Source organism: Strigops habroptila, chromosome 16, assembly GCF_004027225.2.
Source record: "Strigops habroptila isolate Jane chromosome 16, bStrHab1.2.pri, whole genome shotgun sequence".
Taxonomy (NCBI): Eukaryota; Metazoa; Chordata; class Aves; order Psittaciformes; family Psittacidae; genus Strigops; species Strigops habroptila.
In genome coordinates, this window is record NC_044292.2 from 1,312,792 (window position 1) to 1,333,710 (window position 20,919).

Sequence of the window (20,919 nt, forward strand, 5' to 3'; positions counted from 1 at the left end):
TCATCATCCAAAAATCTGCTTTTCTCTCTTCAGAGCTGGGAACAGCAGCTGTGACTTCCCCAACAGCTGCTCCGGAGCGGCGGCAGTTTGAGGAGGCCGAGGCAAATATCCCCTCGGAGCTCCCTTGTTTATCCTGAGATCCCCACAAAATGCCATCGCGTTCAGCTCGCTGCAGCACAAAAATGCTTTTATGGCTTGGGGCTTCACGGGGAGGATGCGGTGTGAGGACTCAGGTAACTCCCACTAAGATACTCTACTCCAGTAGAAACTGCTGCAGAGCAATGGATGGCTTGTTTTGGGGGCAAAAACATCACCTTAAGAGGTTTTCCCTTCTACCTCTGGCTTAACAATACATAGGGTCTTTACACACGTTCATCTTTTTAGATGAAGAACCTTTTCTCTCTCACTGAAGTCAGTGAGAAAGTCACTGTTGACTTCAGAGGAGCAGCATCTGTCCCATGGTTTAAAGACAGCTTTACTCTGTGTAGCAGGAATTTGTTCCTACACCAGCCTTTGGGTCATGTCCATTTTCAGGGAAAGTTCAGAGTCCCAAGTGGTGTAAAAGGAACATCTGCACTTGAAAATATCAGCCCTTCACATCTGGGTCGCAGATGATTCAGGGCAGGTAGAAGCACATCTGGACCTTGGAGTCCCATGCTGTTCAAAAGCACATCTGGAAACCTATAGCATACAGTAAATTTCTTTTAGTTAATCACTTCAGTCACTATTAGTGGTTTAATTACTATCTTGTCTGGAAATATTTGATATGAAAAGAAGTAAGGACAGCGGTGGGTTCAGGTCAGGATGTGAAAGGACTGGTGTGAGGAAGGGGAAGGAAAATACACCAAGTTAAATGCCATTTATTCACATATTTCTTTACAGATAATACACATTCCATGTAGCTAGTGCTCCTTAGCACAGGAATTGTCCTTTGTGGCATGTTGCACACCTCATGCAACAAAGCCCCAAGGTGCCTGGCAAGTGCTATGGTGACAGCAATGTCAAAATGACCAAGATCTCACCCTTCTCCTGGCCACCTGAGAGCAGTGATGTACCATCAACTACAGCTCATCTGCTCCTTTGGTCCAACTACTCACACAGCAAGCCTGGGATCCACCATCTCCCCAAGTGAAGAAGTCTAGATAAGGACCTGTAACGTGTTTTCTCTCCCACACTTCACTTCTTTGCTGCAAAAGTCTGGAAGGGAAAACAGCCAAACTTTCTTCAGCAGCTTTATGCTCCTAACTAAGGGTCCCTGTTTTGGCCACAAAGTTCTGAGGAAAGACAAATGATTGTCATGAGTAACAACTCGTCCTACTCACAGCAGCACTGGCAACTGTGCTGGCTACAGGGTTAAAACAGTAGAGAGCCAAAGCTTGCAATAGAAACTTCTCTATCCACCAGTGTCCAGACAGCTCCCGACTGGCATTATCTCCATTTCACAACCGTGGCAGGGATGGAGGAAGTCACCCACCTACGGTCACCCTGTGAGTCAGGAGCAAAGCTGGGAAAAGAAGTCACAGCTCCTCGTGCCAAGTCTGAGGCTCCAAGAACCCAACTACAAAGATGAAACCAAGAGAGCAAGCAAAATCCCAGGGTATGTGTGGATCCAGCTGGTCTCAGTACGATGCAGCTGCTGCTGTCAGACACAGATTCATTAAATAATAGAGAAAGTCTTTCAGCTGAGACGCACTGAGGTAGGAGCCCATTATCTAACACATCCCCTACTATGAGGGGACAGTCTCTCTTACCTGCCTATGATGCAACTCAAGGATCTAACAGGTCTTTTCCATCCCTAAACAGCTGAAATCTGCTGGGCAAACCACCACCACAATCTCCACAGAGGTTTTGTTCAATTAGAAGGTTCACAAAGCTGCAGCAGTAACTCAAGGAGACTCCTTCACTAGGCAAATCCAAGGGGATTCATCCAAAACTTCAGGTTTTGCCACACATCCCTGTGTGAAAAACCACCCTCAGCATGAGCAGGGGCTGAATCCCAGCTTGGAGCCTGCAGCACAACAGGGCTATTTGCCATAGAAATAATCATTAGCATGAGCTGGTAGCATTTTACACTGACTCAGCACGGACAGCAATGCACACCCTGTAAATAGGAAGGTGAAGAAATAGCTAGCAGCAGCTTCTTGTGTGGCTTACCAACCCCTAGTTGTGATGAAGGATGGGAAACAGCTAGCTGTCCAATACACAGCTCCCCTAGGATATGATACTGGCTAAAGACTGACAGAAAAGAACAGAATGGAGAGGTGAATGGAGGGGAAAATCTCATGGCAGGACAAATAAAGGAAAAGGAAAAACTAAGAGAAAAGCGTGTGTGTGTTACAGGGCATGTGCACTGATCTCACTACATTTATTTCTCTAAGAGCAATTCTATCTTCATTATTAAGTGTAACTGCCCTGTAGCTCAGAAAGAAAACCCCAAAGTGCTCAGATCTCTTTGCTTTGCAGTACTCTTAAAAACAGAGATGAAAGCTTCATTATGGGAATGAAAGCAAAGCTGCCAGTGTGCAAATCCATAAGCTCTTCCCTCTGTTCAGGGGGGGCTATTCAAACGTACAGGCACCTTCTTGGAGCAGAGATACGATGCAGCTTGTGCAAGGGGTAAGAGACAACGGTGTGAAGGGAGTTGCTGAAGGTTTGCATGGATCAATGTCAAGTCCCACATGTTCAGTGAGGATAAGCTGGGGAAAACTGAATACAGCAAAATGTTTCTTTCTCCCCATGGAAATGAGTGCAGGCAGAGAGCATGTGCAGGACGGCATAGGAAAGGTGACAACTCTAAGCCCAGGCTTGTCCCGGGACCCATTCTAGCATGAGGAAATGTGTAAATTACGGCCCACAAACTCACATTCCTGGATAATGCTCCTGGTTCAGATGGGGGTACAATTAGCAAGAGTGGGGCAGAGCTCTCTGGAGGGGTTTGAAAGGAACAGAAGTAGACTGGAGCTTGAGGAAAGGAACAAGAAAAACTCTCCCTAATTACGGACTGGACGTGTCTCCCTCTCCTCATTCCCTTCACTCCTCTATCTCCCTTCCTCCTCCTCTGCCTTTCCCCTCTCCACCTCCCTTCGCTGCTTCTGGGCGCCTCTTAGCCCTGGAGTTAAATTAATCAACAGGATTAGGTGGAATCGGCCACAACAAGACCCTCCAGGCTCAGACTGAGCCCTTGATGCTCTACAAGGACCTGCTGCCTTGTCTTGAAGCACCTCGGTGCCGTCTGGAAGGATTGGCAGACAGGACCAGACATGAAAACGCATTCATTAAAGTGGGGCTTGGATTTTGTTAGAGGCTAAAGGGGAGCTGCACGTTCTCTCCTTCAGTATTTCTCATCTCATTTCCTCTCTCTCTTTCTCTCTTGCTTCCAGCTGCACCATCCTAAAAATTAAATGTGTGTTGGAGGGGAGAGATGAAGAGGGGGGAAGGGAATAGTTTTGTGAATGGCTTCTACAGAACTGCACCTTTTGTGCTGCAACTGGCTGTAGCAAACTCACCCATATACTTCTGGAGCAACAGAAACCAGATCTGAAGGTTGGGGAGTTAATACAGCCCCAGGGGAACTTGGATTTAATGGCATGAGAGAAGCAAGAAAGACTCACTTTGAAGGTACCAGCAGGATCTGAGCACCCCCACGTTACAGCCCCACACCAGGTCCCTCCCGCTTCACAACACTCTCCATCCACCAAAGCTGTCCTGCTTGGTGGCCCCAGCAGCTACCCCTGCACAAACATACGTGTCTATGTTTTTCCAGTCCCATGTGTACATGAACTTCAAGTAGACAAAAATCACTTCAGGTTTTTTTATGCTGAAGGACAATTAAAGATCTTGAAAAGGGCAGGTTTCACCTGCCATGTGATGCTTTTGCTGCCTGACATTGCCTTAATAAATGGAGCCACACTGCATGAGGCAGTGAGGAGTTACCCATCTTGCAGGGGAAAATACCTCCTGATTGTGGGTACCTTGTCATATATAAGACAGTAAGATCTATTGGAGGTGAGATTCTTGCCATGGGCCACAGCTATAGTACATGTGTGGAGCAGGAAGGGTGGGACTGCACACCTCACACTTCCTTCTCCCCTGGAAGGATGTGGGATGGACAAGGATCACCAAGACACAGCCATTTATTCACAGAGCATGTGTCCTGTGCTGGACCTGCAGTCAGCAGCTTCAGAAGCAAAAGCTGAAACTCTCCCTGACTCCTTAGTATGTGCCTTCCCCTCTGGCAGAGAGCAAACAAAACCCATCAAAATGCAAACAAGACTATGTGAGAAGGGCGACTCGGTGGCAGCGTTGCAGGCACACAATTGCACTGCCTTGATTTTGCTTTCCAACATGAAACCAGAACACCCTTTTCCCTCTCTTTTTGGAAAATGATGAAGCCCCCAGTTCACAAAGGTGCAGGGGTGTGTGCAGAAGAACCCCTGCTCCCCACCAAACCTATTCAACAGCAGGTAGGACTGCAAAGGGAACAAGTGTTTCAGATTCATCTCTTGTCCCCTTTCCCCCCCCCTCCATCCAAGCACATTCCCAGCCACAAGAAAACCAATAATCGACCCAGCACATAGCATAAAGCTTGCATTTCCCCCTCCCTCCCCTTTCCAACCTGTAAACTCTCCATTCTCCAGCATTTGCTCGTGCCTGCGCAGCTGTATTACAGTTTAACATAGTTTAGAGGGCTGTGGTGTGGAGCAGCGGCAGAAAACGAATCCCATAATAGTTGATATGCGTTTTAATCAAGTAATTCGGGCCAAGCAGAATGATAGTGTCTGTTGGTGGGGTGCCCTTGAATACCAAACAGACCAGGGAGCAGGCCTAGGAAAATGAAAAAGTCATTTACAGCTCAGCTGGGGACTGCAGTGTTCAGCAAAGCATTAGTGTGGGGGCCTTCCAAGAGAAAGGTTTGGGGGGGGGTTCTATTATATTTGGTTTTATTCAGGCACTGAACTGGCCAGCTGTAACCAAAGCACTGGCTGAGGTAATGTCCATTATGGGCTGTACAACCTGGAAATACCACTCACAGTGGAGCTGATGCTCTTGAGCAGGGAGGCAGCGTGCGTGTGTGTCTGTCTGTCTGGGATGGATACAGAAGGGGAGGGGGAGTCAAAGACAGAACTGTTTCACAGTTGGATAATTCCCTCATGGCAAGATCTTTCCTGGATGAGCGAGATCATATGTGGAAGGAGAAGCTGTAGGAAGGAGGGAGAAAGGAAAGCTGGAAGTTTAATGGGTGAAAAGGGAGTGAATGCAAAAGGTATCCAACCATGTGTGATGGGATGTGGCCAGCTGGCAGGATGACCACAGCAAGAACCACACAATCTGTTCTAGCTTGGAATGAGGGATCCAGTGATTTCTCCATGTCTGAATCCCAAAGGCTGAGCCAGGAGGAGGCCCACCTTCACATGCTGGGGTTGAAGACCCAAAGATGGTGCAATGTGTTAGGTTTTACCTGGTTCTGAGTAGACAAGGTTACTTGTCTGAGTGCTCACCCAAAACCTTCCCTCCCAGCTTTGCCAGAATTTGCCTCATAACTCATAGATTGGGTTGGGCCTTTTAAGAACACTCTTATACAGGAGTATCTCACCTGGCACTTGGCCATGAAATGCATATATACGCCTCTAAACAAAAGAATATCAATTCCTCTTTGGTTTGAATGTCCGTCTGGATGCACTTGAAAAATTCTCCTCCATTTTCCACTATAAAACTCCCTACAACTCCTTGAACAAGTACTTCACCCTTCCGGGCTCAGCTCTCACCAGGCCCATAGGCATAACCACAAGTGGAGCACTGCAAGATTTTGGAAAGTTAGAGAGACCCTGTTTTCCTTGGAACAGCCATCCGTCAGCAAAAGCCTCTTGCCAATACGAGGACTTGCACTGAGTAAAGACATATCCAACAGCACACGCCGCATTCCTCTCTGTATCAACTGCAGCCATTCCAGGTAACTCTGTTCAGGTTGGGAACTACCTCGGCCTTGAAGCTGAAAGCTAACCTAGACGAAGGCTTTTCCAAACCCACAAAGAAGGAGGAACTGCACCCCTAACCAGGTGCTCTTTCATAATCCAGGCATACAGACCAAGGAAAATCCTTTGCTGACACACACCAGTGCAGGTCTGGTAAAAGCCAAGAAGCTGGACTCATTTATCTTGGTGGAGAGATGTGGCCCCGGAGGCTCCATCTACTCTGCATTTGAAAGTAGTAAGAGACATCAGGGCCCCAGCAAATCCTAACACAAATCAGGGTCTGGCAGCGTAGGTACCAGCTGCAGTGCCCCCACGCAAAGACACATGGTCACAAAAAACAACATATTCTGTTCCTTGCGAGTAGCGAACAAAACCAAATCATCCAGAACATTTGGAGGAAGATAGGGAGGGAGGGAGGGCAAAAGAGAGCCTATGTCCCCAACAGCCTTTGTTAATTCCCAGCACTGGCCTGAACATAAACAGATGGAATATCCATCAACTCCAGTCGTCTTTTCTTTTCTTTCAACTTTTTTCTAGTTCTCGCCTCCCTGCCCCCTCCACCCCTCACACTCTTTCTTCTGGCTTTTGTTTGGCCTTTTAAAGAACCCCGAGGTAATGAGGCCTGCCCCAACTCCCCAGCACATCTGTGAAGTCCATAAAAGGCCCCTTTTTCACTTCAATATTCATAGCCGCGTGCTTGTGGCAGGCGCAGGATCCAGCGGAGGCCTGCACGAGAGGGACCGCAGGGGCTTGCTGGCTCCTTTACTTGAATGGAAACGATGGCGTTAGAGAGGCATCAATAGGGCTCCCAAAACTGGGAAGCAAAGGGAGACCAGCTGGGATACAGGGGGGAATAAAGACGCATGGAGAAGGTCTGTTTACTTGCTCTGCAGTTTTCCCTTTTTTGCTTTCTGCCCTTTTCAGCTTCAACTCTCCAGTTCCCTTAAAGAGGTTTCTCATAGACATAAGGAAGTTGATGGAGCAGCACTCAAGGGTCTGAGCTGTGCAGGAGAACTGGGCATAAGTACACACCGTATAGTGTGTGTGTGTATATATATATTCTATATATATGTAATACCCAGGATGCTGGAAGCCTGGTGGCATTAAGGGTGGGGAATCTGATCCTTTGGTAACCTTCTTGACTGACAAGTTAAAGACGCAGGTAGAGCCAAGACAGACTTCCCGGCCTGCAATGTACAAAGCAAGGCCCTTTATCCAGGTAAGAAGGAAGAGCGGGGGCTGTCTAAAACTGCTCGTGACTGACCAAAGGGCAAAATTAAATGTACATGTTTAGCTCTGTGTTCTGTTTCAGCACTGTTCCTGGCAGAGGTACTTAGCACTTCCCTAGGGCAGTGATAAGGCATGGCCCAAACTCAGCAAGCAGCCTCTCTCTGGGTGCTCAGCTCAAGGCCCTGACCCTCACCCACTGAGTTCATGCCATTCATTGAGCAGGTTGAAACTGTGGGCCAAGGAGGTGCAAGGAAACCCTGGTGATGCCCAGCTTGCTGTAATCCCATTCTGTGCTCCAGCCATGCCTGTTTTCCCCCAGCACAAGAGTACATAACATCATGGCTGCTATAGTCAAGGGGTGAACCTCCAGGAGCCCGTTACACCAGTTTGCCTCCTCGTTCTGAGCACAATACAATATCTAACTGCTCCCCATGTGCATTACGACCACCCTCTGAGGGTGCCTGAAGGTACCAGTACCATAATAGAAAAGACATTGTACTATTCAAACACCTTTGTGAAAATAACACTCAGATCCAAAGGAGAGAGGCTCGGAACTCTCCCTGGACAGATGACAGGCATCTCTGGGCAGTTTTACCCTTATACCTCAGTTCCCATCCTGAGAAACCTGTGGGCTTCTATCCCAGACCCAATCCTCTATCCCTAATCTATTCCAGTACTTCTTACTTAGTAATTTTCCCAAAGCTGACTGAGCAGAAGCACCATAGCTGTGTCTCAGATGCTGATGATACCTAAGCAAAAGTTACCTTTCCCCAGATCCGGGCTGGATTCCACTCGGTGCACCGTGCTCCTTGGCACGTCGTGTGCGCACAGACATGCCATCTCAGATGTCTAGCACCCTAGCAAGGCACACAAATCCAGGTTTCACAGTTTCTCGTCTGTGACAACCTCTGCTCCCCTGGCTTTGTCCCAGCACGGCTCTGCTCATGTACTTGAAGTACTGCCACCCCTTCTGTTCCAGTTCTGGGCCCCACGCGCTCTGCCAGCACATCTCAATCTTGGCCGATAGCTGCCTTGCTATTCTTACGCTGGGGTCCCTGCACAGCTCTATCATTGCTCCTCCATCCCAATTTGCAACACCCTCTTTTATTTTCATCCTAAACCCCTATATAGCTCTGCCAATGGCCCTTAATCTTGTCCTGTAGTTCCTCTGCCGTTCCAGCCCAGGGCCTCCCTGGCTGGATACATCAAGTTAAAGACCTTTCAATATAAGACTCTTTCAGGAAAGATAAACAAATTTAACCTCATAAACCTTTCCCAATCCTGCAAAACCAGCCCGTGAGAATGAGGCACCAGAGACCACTTAACCACACATGAGAAACACATTCCTCCTGCTGTTTGCAAACCCTGCTTCATTTATCTGAATGTCAAACCGACCGCCTGAAGCCAAGAGGTGTGTAAGAGTGGGCACGAGCAGCCACTTTGCTTCCTTCACTTTGTCCTCTACCATGTCTGTGAAAACAGAGGGATGCAGCAAAAGACGTTAAGGCAGTTGTCCTTGGAGAACATCTGATTCTTTTTCCCTCTTCTGCTTCCTTCCTTTTCCTGTTTATGCTTTTTTACTTATGTGTATACACACACTATATATATATATATACACACAATCCCCTTCTGCTTCACTGCTACTTCCACTTGTTTTCCTGCTCTACTGCCCTTCTTCCACCTCCTCCAACTTCCTCTTCATATTTACACCCCTCTCCTACCTACTTTTTTCCCCAACACACTCACAGCTTTACATTAATTTCAGCCCACAGAGAAAACACCAAAGTACGTGACTGTAAACAGCTCCAGGAGAAAGGACCCACAAGCAGAGAGTGCCCCTCATCAAGTTGGCCAACAGCAACTCCGGCTGCAGCTGAAAATGTGTTGAGAAGCTGGACTGTGACATTCGCCTGCAATTGAACCCCTCTGCTTGTCTCTGCTGCTCTCTGCTAACCGAGCCGGGAGAAGAAAGAGAAGAAAGAAAAGTATAGGGAGGAGAGAATGCAAGTGACAGAAAGAAGGATTGAATGAAGGAGTGAAAAGAAAGAAAGATATCCCTGCGCCGCTTGGTCCTTTATCAGCCCTGTCATCTGGTGCAGGGCCCTGTTCGCATTGTCTCACCTTGGACAAAACAAAAAGGCGTTTTTGTGCAGATTCCTTTAGAGCTGCCAGAGCCCGCACCTTAGGGGGTCGCTCAAGGCTGAATGTGCAGCTGACAGCCCTCCGCAGCCCGATGTGATATCAATAAACTCCGACACGTCAACTCTTCAGCACAGCTCATGTGGAAGGTACGGCTTGAATATTAAAACCTCCAGCGGCCAGGGAATAAGCTGGGGCTGGAGAGGGGGGAGGAGGTGGCTCAGAGCAAGATGAGGTCGACGGGCAAGGGGGCTGCGCTAGCGCAAGCGAGGGGCAAGGCAGCCAAAACAAGAGGCACCATTACAGACCTGCTACCTGCTGTCTCAGTAACTGTGCAGCACCCTTTTGCTTTTATTCTTGACCACCAGCAGGGACAAGAAGCGTATGGCTTTATGTGACAGGTTCTGCTCCAGGGCCTGGGATACCTGCTCGGTATTCCATCCTGCCTCCAGCTTGACGGACATAGTATATGCGCAAGTGAGCAAATATACCACCTCTTCACACACTGCTGTTTATTGTGTGATGGTGCTCAAAGGTGTCCATCAGTGACAGAGCCTCGGCTGTGCTGCCAGCAAGCCTCCAGGCCAGGGGGACAAGCCAGGCACCAGAAGTGCCTCCTTTGTTGACGCGACACTAAAGGCCAGTAGCAATTTTTCTGCCACTTTGGACACTATAACAAGATGCTTTCCAGAGGAGTAAGCACAGCATCATGACAAGCACTGGTCATCTTCCATGCCTGTTAGCACTGGCTACAACATGTTTTCCTCTGCTGACACTTTCCATCACTAGGTTCCAGAGTGAACACGCCCAGCTGAAATAGAAGAGGCAGCTCACTCTGTGAGAGCCGAGCTGTGTTAAGCTCAGAGCCAAGCTAAGGCTCAGTGAAGGCTACATGCTGTCCACAGCCTCCATCCCCACTCAGATCACAGCTCTGAAGTTTTATTTTTCTGGTAAAGATTAGAACATATTTTTCTCAAATGAAATACTTAGAGTCTCAGATGCCAATTCCTCTAAAGGGGGAGGGTGGGACAATGCCACCACTACAGCAGAAGTGTGCTGAATATGTCCTTCAGCCTGATGAAGGCAGGACACGACTGTCCTATAAGGCCATGATGAGGACAGAAGTAAGTCTCAAAGTCTCCAGCCCTGCAGAGGAGTTTTCAGAAGGTGGATAGCTATAGATGCGTGATAGTCTGTGGGTTTATGTGCCAAGTGTTTCTCAGGACACATGACTTCACTCTTTAGGTATTTTACAGTGTAACAAGGGATCTTTCAGGAGGTTGTGATGATCTCTTTCCCTCTTGGATTGTGATCCTATGAGGCAACTGTGCCCGGACAGACACAAAGCAGAAGCTGAAACCTTTCACAACTACTTCTTGCTTAGGAATTCAAGATGAGGAGCAAAGTCAACAACATTTCCCACCGTCGTTGAACCACAAGGATGTGTGCAGCAGGGCTCTGCTCTTAATCGATGGACAGACTACATGTGTGGAGATAATGTTTTAGCCTGTCAGTCACAGATAGGAACAGGTATTTCTGCCACTAGATCTAGTCTGGTTAGAACTGTCCAGATCCTGAGTTTTCCAGTTTGAACATCAGATCCCCCAGATGCAGAGAGGTGAGAGTTTCAGGATAATCCTAAATAATTCATTTGGCTGGAGTGTTTCATTGGGGCTTTTTTAATAGAGAATCAAAAGATTTTAATCTAAGGTAGTAGAAACGTTTCACTGACCTGAAAGAAAGAATCTGGCTTTGTTTTCAAATTATTTAATTAGATTTTTTTCTCCATTAGGAAGTAACTTCATTTCAACATTAAGTTGTGATTTGAGAAGACACTGAAAACCCCTTGTATTTTTTGGTCCCCCTTCAATGGCCCTGGGATCCTTGCTGAGGGCTCTGTCTTGCTTTAGTTCACTTTTGACCACGTACCCTTTGCCAGCTGCAGAAATCAAGAGACCCAGGAGTTGGTACCATGTTGTTTAGGGATGCGATGTCTCTAACATCAAGCTGGTGGTTCCCCATGACTATTGCAGTGCAGAAGGGAGAGAATCTGTGTGCCTGGCTCTCTGGGACGTGCAAACACACACAGGCTTCTGTGGCATGAGCTCATTCCTGGCAGTCAGGCCAGCAAGGTGGCAAGCTCTTGAAATCTATCTCATGAGCCACACATAGGACTGACATTAGCAAATAACAAAACCAGGTTCTGAGCAAAGTCACCAAGTAAAATAGATATCAATGACTCTCATTCAAATAAAAAAGGGCAGAAATCCAAAGAAAACGACTTGAAAACCAAGCAGCGAAGTGTTACAAGAAGAAATTCTCACCCTCAGCTTGAACAGACAGAACAAGTGCGCAAAGTGTCACAGGAAAAGTATTTTTCCAGCTCCTGATGAGCCCACATGAGAATCACTCTTCAAGGGGCCCGGTAATATGGAAGTTAGTTCCACACCACATCCAGTTTTGAAAGCTGAGCACTGACCATGCAAAAGCCTAACCCCTTTCATCCACCCCTTCTTCGCCACCAAATTTTACAGACCAGAGAAAATTAGCTGGAATGTTTAATGAACCTTTTGATATTCATACTTCTTCAGCTGGTAAATAATTTCATTCTGCACGCTGAGGACATTCAGGGTGCAAGCACAGAGATTTTCCTCTTGGGAGAGGGGAAGCTGGTTTAGCTAAATTAAGAAATTACCTCCCCTTGAAATATGAAACACTTCAAAAATGCAGTTGTCTGAATTGTCCAAATTCTCTGTGTTTCGGAGTGTGAAACAGTGCTCACTGTTATTTGTATTTCTGTAGTCCCTACAGACCATACCTAGGGTTAGGTGGGGGGTTTGCACTGTGCCAAAGCAAACATGGACGAATGATGGCAGGAGGAACTAGATGATGGAAATTCACTTTTACTGGTCTGAGCCAATACTGGAAATCAAATGTGGATGTCCTGACCCTCAGGTGGCTGCTGGGTCACTGCTTGATTCCTTTTTATAATGCCAAAATTCCTTTTATAATGCCAAAAATAAATCATGACTTGGTCTGATTCCTTGCACCTTGTCAGATGTGCTGCATAACTCCTGGGTCAAGTCCCAAACTCCTGGCTAGGGGAAAACATACCTTTTGCAAGACACCACACTGCTGAATATCACCTGCAGCTCTAACACATTATATTCAGGTAATTGATTAGCCTGCCCTTCTTACTCCAACACTTTCCTCCATGCCTAAAGATTCCCATTTCATGCTTCAAAAATCCCAGAGAGAACAAGCTCTTGTGTTGCACGAATCTGCTGGGCAATGTTGGAGCTGGCAGCCACAGTACAAGGCAGACTCCTCTGCTAACCAGCAAGTAGAGCATTCAGATGCCACCTAGCAAATCCAACAGGTCAGCAAAGGCTTGAAATGGAAGGTGCCCTTTCCAAACCAGAGTATTTATTCTAATGGATGTTTCCTATGAGCAGAACAGACAAGCCAACATCAGAACAACCTGCTCCACAACACAAAATAAACCCTGCATTGGGACACTCAGCAGAGTAAGCAGCAGACCCAGACTTGAAACCTCAGCAAAACCCAAGCCGAAGAGCTGGATGTGCTCCTTGGATATTAATTTTAACCCTGGGTGTGCTGTGGTCTCAGCGGGGAGAAACCCCACCGGGATATTCAAGCATTGGGCTCCAATTGGCTCAGCAGGAGCTGAGCCCCTTTCTGGGAATGGCAGGGCTGCCCCAGGTCACGTAGCCACCATTCCACTCCCCACTGCGAGGGGCCCCAGCGCTGGATATTTGCAACCGGCTTTAGTGTCACAGTGGGAGCTGGAGAGGACTTACCAGCCCTTTGTGCTGGATACGCTTTTCGGTCCAATGCTGCCAGCGCTATCGCTATTAGAAATGCCACCAGAATACAGGCTAGATTTTCCACTCCCTTCTCATCCATTATCTTATCTGTCTGTATTGTCCCCTGTTTGGTATTGGGCTCGGGGACAGCTGACACACAGAGACACAACTCAAGAAGTTCCAGCAAGCCTTGAACCTTGTCGCGCGGGCCACGACTGGGTCTTTTAAAGGCTGCTTTGCACACTGTGTCTCTGCGATCTGGGGGAGATGCTGATAGTTCTGGGAAAAACTGCATGCCCTGCACCTACTTAGCATTAGGTGGAGGCACCCATCTCAAACCAGAGGAGATCAAGCGCTCCCTTTGTACCCCTCGCCTTGATTATTAAAGGTTTTCCCTTGCGCCGCTGCCTCCATGGAGCTTTGTCACAAGAGGTGCTGTACAGAGCCCTGAAGACATGTGGTAGTACCTGGTCCATCAGCAAATACCAGCAAAATCCAGTGTTACACATTTTGACAGCTGGGACAAAAACGTTCACACTTAGTTTTAGTTAAGTTCATAACAACCATCCATATCGGTCTTAAAAAACCCATAGGAATGGCACAGATGTTTCCTGACAATCTAATGTTTGTACGATTTTATATTCTTGAAGAATTTCGCTTGGATCAATTTCATTCCCAGAGGGCAGAAGAGTTTCTCTTCCAAAACCCCTGAAATTTCCATCAAAAACATTTACAAACTTCGATCAGGTGCATAATTTTAGATATTAAAATCATTAAATAGTATTTATAAAACAAACAAAAAATTTAGCCACAGAAATAATTCTATTTAGATTTAAAATACTTTCTTAGCCCATAGCAATGGTACATTAAAATAATTCCATATAATGTGGCACCAATTCTCACAAAATCTCACTTACTTGCTTTAAATTTTAATCCATTCTCAACACTGGGACTCCCAAGTTTTTGTTGATGGCACTCCAGATATTTCCCAAACCTGCACAATGTCACCCTCTGCTGACGCATTCAAAGAGAAGTTTTTATAACAAAAGAGATAAACGGTCAATTTAATCCAGTCTCCTGCCCCTGACAGCTTCCAATGCTGGAGCCTTCCCAACGGAGCCATGGGCTGCTCTGTAATTCTCTCCTGCACCATTACTTCTGTTGAGTGCAGGGTAATCTTCCCCGTGCCATTAACTCATGGCTGACTTGTGCAAACACATGGGTTGCTTTTTTCATTATAAACAGTTACTCAATACACAGGATCAAACTGGAGCAGTACCCAAAAGTTCTGCTGCTATCTAAGACAACCAGAGCCTGAAAACCTGGGCTGGAAAAAGCCACCCAAGAACACAGAGAAATCAATATTTGAAAGACATTGACTTAAATAAATAAAGGGGGACACCCCACGAATAGTTCATTACTTGCCAGCAAAACTCTGCTATGAAACCTGAAAGCCTGAGCGGAGTTAGAGGCTATCTAAGTAAGGTCATGAAGAGCCATTCTTTATTAGAAAAGCTTTGATATTCATGAAACAAGGCCTGAGTCTCCCTGTCGATCTTCATCCCTCCTTGGCTCACTGTGTGAAGGTGCTCACTGAATTGTTTTGTCTTTAAAAAGTACTAATCTCTAAAGCTCTGTTCCATAAGCATTAATTTGAGATGGGAATTATATTCAAATGCTTTCATTTGGTACTCAGTGAGTCCAAACAGACAGGTAAATTTCAATACAGCAATACATATGTCTTACTAGCAAAGGCACACACCTAAATAAAGATGGTGAAGAGCATGCTAAAGGCTAATGAACTATATACAAAGAATACATGGACCTTCTTATGTGCCTACATATTCTGTGTGTGGTACCTAAAGATCTGGTAACACAGAGAACAGACACGGGACTGGGGTAAGTAACAAAAGGGATAAATCTAAACAGCACATTTATTTCTGTGCCTCTTGTGATTTCTGAGTGCCATCAACAGTGGCATTTATAGCACTCATCTTGTGTCCTGCTATAGCATTGAGCCAGTGGGCTCTGCTGATGGCTGGTAACAGAGAAGTGGGATTTCTCCTAGTAAATGTTCAGGAGTTGGAAAGCCTTGCTCCAAGGTAGCTGGCACTTATCAGGTGTGCAGTGAATGTAGGCAGAAAGATATAGGGGACTGCACGCCTGGTGGGCTGACAAACAATGGGTGAGTTTCCTTCTTAACCTAAAAATTGTCACTAGATGAAGAAGAGAGAAAGTGGGAATGACTAAAGGCAAGAAGTGTACTTTCATCAGTATGCTAGTACCTTGAAATAGGAGGGAAAAAAACAGGAGGAAAGGAAAAGGCAAAGTAAGTCTGGAAGTCCTTGGGGATGAGCACATTTGTCACCACATGCCAGCAGAGCTGCTGTGCAGTAAGTAACTGGTCTGAATTCTCTGCAAGGGTGACTATGAGTCAGTGACACTGATCCACGTGTTCATCTGGATGAAAACGTGTTTGTGGTCAGACCTTTCCCTGGGTGAAAAGTGCTTCCTATGGCTCCTTCAGCCCATCACTGCTCTCTCCCTCAGTCAGAGATGATGAAGTTACAGAGCTCGATACGAAGGGGTTGTATTTCCTTACCCTTCAGCTTCCCCTGAAACAAACCCAACAACAACTCAGCTGGTCGTCTTCTACTATTTTTGTTGGAGGGACTGCCCCAGCCTCTCCCTCCCGATGGATCTGCTGCTAATGAGAGTCATGTAAGTTTGTTGTACACCTGCCAAATTTTAGGATGGGACCAGGAGCCAGCTTGTGTGGTGGTTGTTTTTCCTGGACAAGAGAGCCTGCAAGGGCAAGCAGGAGTGTGGTGGTACCTGGATGCTGGGGATGGAAAACAGTGCAGTAACTACCATACCCTGCCCCACTATGGTGGAAGAGGGAGTATGAATAAAAGGGAGGGAGAAGGATGGAAGAGCACACCAATATAGCACTCAGTGAAAAATGCCCTTGGAGAGCATTAAAAAGCAAACCCAGTCCCTGTGATGTGTTTTGGGGATAGAAGCAGAGGCTGAACCCAGTGTAGTATTTACTGTGCACTGCTTTTACTGCAAAGCACAAACATCTGCCTGTGGTAGTGCCTGGGGCTGTACAGATACATGAACATAGCAGCACATGAAGGGAAGGAAAGGACAGAAAGGGCTAAACCAACCCACCAGCAAACTCAGACACCTCACGGAGCACTGCCTGGAGGCAGGCAGCTATTTCAGCACAGACTACAAGAAGCGCTCTGACCTTGGCGAGGCTGTAGCAGGTCGCTGGGTCCCCGCAGGCTGCTGGAGTAGCACCACGCTGCATCTCATCTGGTTTGCTCTCACCACTGGACCACACCGCTCTGTGTGGGCTGACCACAACGACTCACACCACCATCGCCACTCTGACTAACTGCCCGCACTTGACTTGACTGATTAATTGCCTGAATCAGGGCTGACTAACCCTGCTTTAGCCACTTTGCCAGACAGAGGGATAGACACACTGACCACAACCACTCTGCCTCCGTCCATGGCTACACGCCGACTGCCCGCGGTGCGCAGCTCCTCACCTGAGGGGTGAGGAGCTCTGCTCCCATTGGCTCCCTTCCCTGCCGGCCCGCCTCCTGCTGGTATCCCAGCCAATCAGGGCCGGCAGGCACCTGGGTGTGGTGGAAGGTGCCAGAAGCAGGAGGTACTGTGGGTGCCCGGCTGCCATTTTCCCAGCGGCTGTTCCCTCAGGGACCCAGCGCCCACAGCGCCCTGGAGAAGGGATGAGGGGGGAGAAGAAAGTCCATTTTTCCTCACCGAAAGAAGGCAGAGCTCTGCCTTAGCTTCCCTCCAGCCTGAAAGCAGAAAGGGAATGGGACTCCAGCAAGTGGGCGTCCACTTTCTGTGAGGGAGCAGAGCACGCAGACCCCTCAGTGTGCCTCACCTGGAGGGTGATGGTGAAGGGGCCATGGCAGGTTGGTTAAACCCACATTATATCATCATGTAAGTGCTGTTTCACTGAGGGAAAGTTTGGCTTCTGTGCTGCTATGCACATTGCAGTGGGATCGGGGGGGTGCAGGCAGCCAGGAGCTGATGGCAGCTTGAGGGGGGCACTCTGAGAAGAGTTTTGGGGATTAAACTGTGAGATTCGGGAAATGGTTCACAAGGGGTGGAAGAAAAGAGAGGAAAGAAGGGTAAAAGAGGGGCTGGGGGTGCAGGAGCAAGGACAGGCAGTTATAATGGGGGTAGATTATACAGCTCGTTGTGCAGAAAGCAGGATTCTGATGTCTCCCTGAAGTGAGAGATGCTCGCACGAGGAGAAGATGGAATTTAGCAGAATAAGTTTGAATAACCAAGAAGCCAGGGAGGAAGAAAACAGCAAATAAAAACCAGACTTTGTAGGTCATCTCTTGCACACGTCAGTCAGCACAAGGCTGTTCTTGCCAGTAGGAAATTTTCCTTCTCAAGTCGATAGTTCAGTTTAAGTCCCGATGCTTTCTCTAGTGCCCAAATGCCACAAGAGAGGGAAATCCGACTTCACCAACCGCTAAGTCCTAAAATCTTTCTTTTTTCCTCCTTGTCCCTAATTTCTTTTGATTCAGACAAAACTCCCTCTGAAGTCGAGTGGACCAAATACGAGGGCATTTACTAAAAGCTCAATTCAGATGTCACTGGGGGTAAATCTCCATCATGCCAGCTGGCGCTTGCTTGAGTGAGCAGTCATTACTCTCTAAGCTGAGTGCGCAGTAAAACCTGAACCTGGCCCGCAGGAGATGCAGTGGTAAAGGGGCAAGCCTGATATTGAGGAAAACAGACTTCTACTTAATTAAAGAAGAACTGTTTAGCATCTGTGTTTGGAAGCGTGGATCGCAGCACAATCCCCAGGGAAAGGCAGTTTGCAGATAGTGCAGAAATAAGGCCAGGCAAGCAGCTTTCCCCATAAATTATACCAACTAAGACAACTCAGTTCATGTCTCAGCATCCCGATCTGCTCCGTTGAGTTGTCTGCAGAGAGCTTTAATCGTAATTTATGGAGGCTAAGTGGCTAATAGTGAGCGGGTTTAAAAATCAGTGTGGAAATGAGCGGTCCACTGGTTTAGAATGGTTAAAAATTTGTCTCAGAGCCTGCTAGGAACTGAGTGAGATGTCCTTGATCTTTTTTTTTTTTCTCTCCCACTCTGCAGGCAGGACCTCGTGGTTATTCCTTCCAGTTTAAACAGTATAGGACACATTAAAACAGAACAAAACAAAAAAGGCCGAACTGAAAACCTCGATGGTAGGAGGGGGGGAAAAGTTAGCGAGAACTCAATGAAGGCAACAGCCGTTTCTTCCCGCCTCAGGTCTGATTCAATCAGGTCTTTCAAAAGAAACTCCTGTCACCACAAACTGCCTTTTCATGCCAGATTCCTCCGGCTCCCCCTCTCTGCCCCATCCCAGCGACTTCCAACAGCACCAATCAATCTCCGAGCGACACCCTGCTCCCCCCTCTCCCAGCTGCCTCCAGCCACCGCCGTTCCCAAGCAAAAGGCAGCTTCACCCAGGAAGGTGGTGGAAAAAATGTGGACAAATTTCTGATTTGCAACACTCTGGGAATGGGTTTATTGCCATTGTTTGAGTGCAAATGTATAAATAAAGCAAAACGAAGATTCCAGGGTGAGTCCGATGAAAAGCAGAAAACAAGAAATTTTATGGCCATAAGTGGCGTGGGCTAATGGTGATTTTTGAGGCACTGGACCATGGTAGTTACTTAGCTAAATGATTGCTGTGAAACCGGGCAAGAGGCTTATTTCTTAATTACTGTTACATATTATGTCAAGCTGACACTTCAAGGCGTGCTGGGGCACTGATAAAGTTAGCCAACAAAAAAAAAAACAGCCAACCCAACCAAAGCACCCTTACTGTTCTGAGAGGCTGTGTTTAAAGCATCCTATTGGGGGTCATGGCTAGCGCTGGGAAAAGGCAAGGCTGGCCCCCAAAAAGGGGTGCAGTGGGCTCATGCTGTCCTTACCTCTACATCCATAGGGCTGGAGGGGATAAATCCCTGGGAGCCTTCCAGCTGGCTGAGCAGGAAGGCTATAGGGGACTGGAAGGAGCTGAGAGGACCAGTGGCGCTAGGACAGGGGAAGGAGACAGTCCCTCCTGATTGGGTGTTTGGAAAGAGCAAGAGCTGGATTTTCCTCTCAGCCTCACTGTTTTCAGAGCCAAAGGTTATAACTGGGAGCAGAATTCAGCTCCGACAAGAGATGCACGTGGGATAGATGATGGAGTACAGCAAAGCAACATACTGTCCCTGTCTCATCACAGCTCCTCTGATTTCTAGTGGCTACGGAGCTGACTCGGCTTATGTGCAAAGCCCTTCAGAGTCCTGCCAGGACATCAACCGCTCCTTCCTCTGCAGGTCCAGATAACTGAATTCCATTTCCCTGGAGCCACCTCTCTGCTGCTGTGCCCTGAGAGCAGTCACTGGCAACTGCTTCTCTTTTGATAACTTTGCCCTGACGTAACATTGTGGGTAACGTGAGGCATGAGCAATCAAGCTGCTAAATTCCCTACTCCCAGATCTGTCTATCTAGCCATCATCAAGTATATTATATGTATGCTTTGATCATGTATAGCCCATATGTAAAAATCTCACTTGGAGGTAGATCAGATGTACAGTTCCTTATATATCCCATAGGCTCAGAGTCCCACAGGTTATAGTTTTGTTTCTTTACCTAATATACATCTATAGAGTTCCCAATAGACCATTCTCTCCCTTGCTCTCTGCCCAGAGCTGTACAAATCCTAACCCAAAGCATGGTATCTGCACTAAAATCTTACAACCTGAGCACATAGTTTTGTTGGTGTGTTTTCTTCCCAGTCTAAACCAGCGCACTCTGGTAGAAGAGAGACAAATTACGCGTTTGCAGTGCCTCAAAGGAATTGGCTCACCACTCGCATGAGCTGGATATAGAAACCCACTAGAGGTATTGGGCTAGGAGAGATGGATAGAGCAGCATCACACTGTCTTGCATGATAACTAGTTTTAATTAGATTTAATCGACCAAATCAACACCCCTATCTCCATATGACCCTTCAATGTGTGGCATGCAAAATCCACACACTAGATTTACAGCTAGGTCAGTTTTACCCTAGGTAAGCTGGTTATACCCTACATTAAAAAAATAAACCAACAAACCTCCCTGTGCAGGAATGCTAATGGCAAAAGATATTCACAGCTTATTTCATAACTCAAACTGCATCATTGCAACAAGTAAGCTCATCCCCAGGTGCTTAACTTAGGTTTTTTGAGCAGAAACCTCTTCTCTCTGAAAAAAGAAAAGAATGGAAAACGGAAAGTCCTCAATGAGTCTCCTTCTCAGAGGGAGAAAGTTCATTCCCAGAATGAGTTTCTGCCTTGAGAACTCCTCTGAACAAATGTCATTATTTGTAAATCATGGGGATTGCTTCGCAGCTCGCTGGCCGTGCTCCCGAAAAGGCACTGGTTGCCCACTGATGGTGGAGAACAAGTAAAGGCACTTTATCAAAACTTTGGGAAAAGGAAAGAAGAAAAAAACAAAATACAAAAAGTCAGGCTTCTCTTTTTTTTCTGCTTTTCCTTTCAGCTCTTTGGAACAATTTGCCTTCAAGAAGCCTGGATTTGCTCCAGTATTTTTGAGGTAGGAAACATGCAGAGGTTTAATTCTTTATTGACTCCATCAGGTTCAGGTTACATGTCAGGGGATGAAATTATAAACAAATGGACGGCATTTCCATTTCTGGAGTGTTTCCAG

The 20,919-nt window shown here is 47.0% G+C and overlaps 1 protein-coding gene across 4 annotated transcripts in view; it reads right to left on the minus strand.

The window, feature by feature from the left end:
- The window catches only part of PAX7 (paired box 7), a 99,556-nt gene that overhangs the window by 52,454 nt on the left and 26,183 nt on the right, over positions 1 to 20,919 (minus strand). The window lies entirely within an intron of this gene.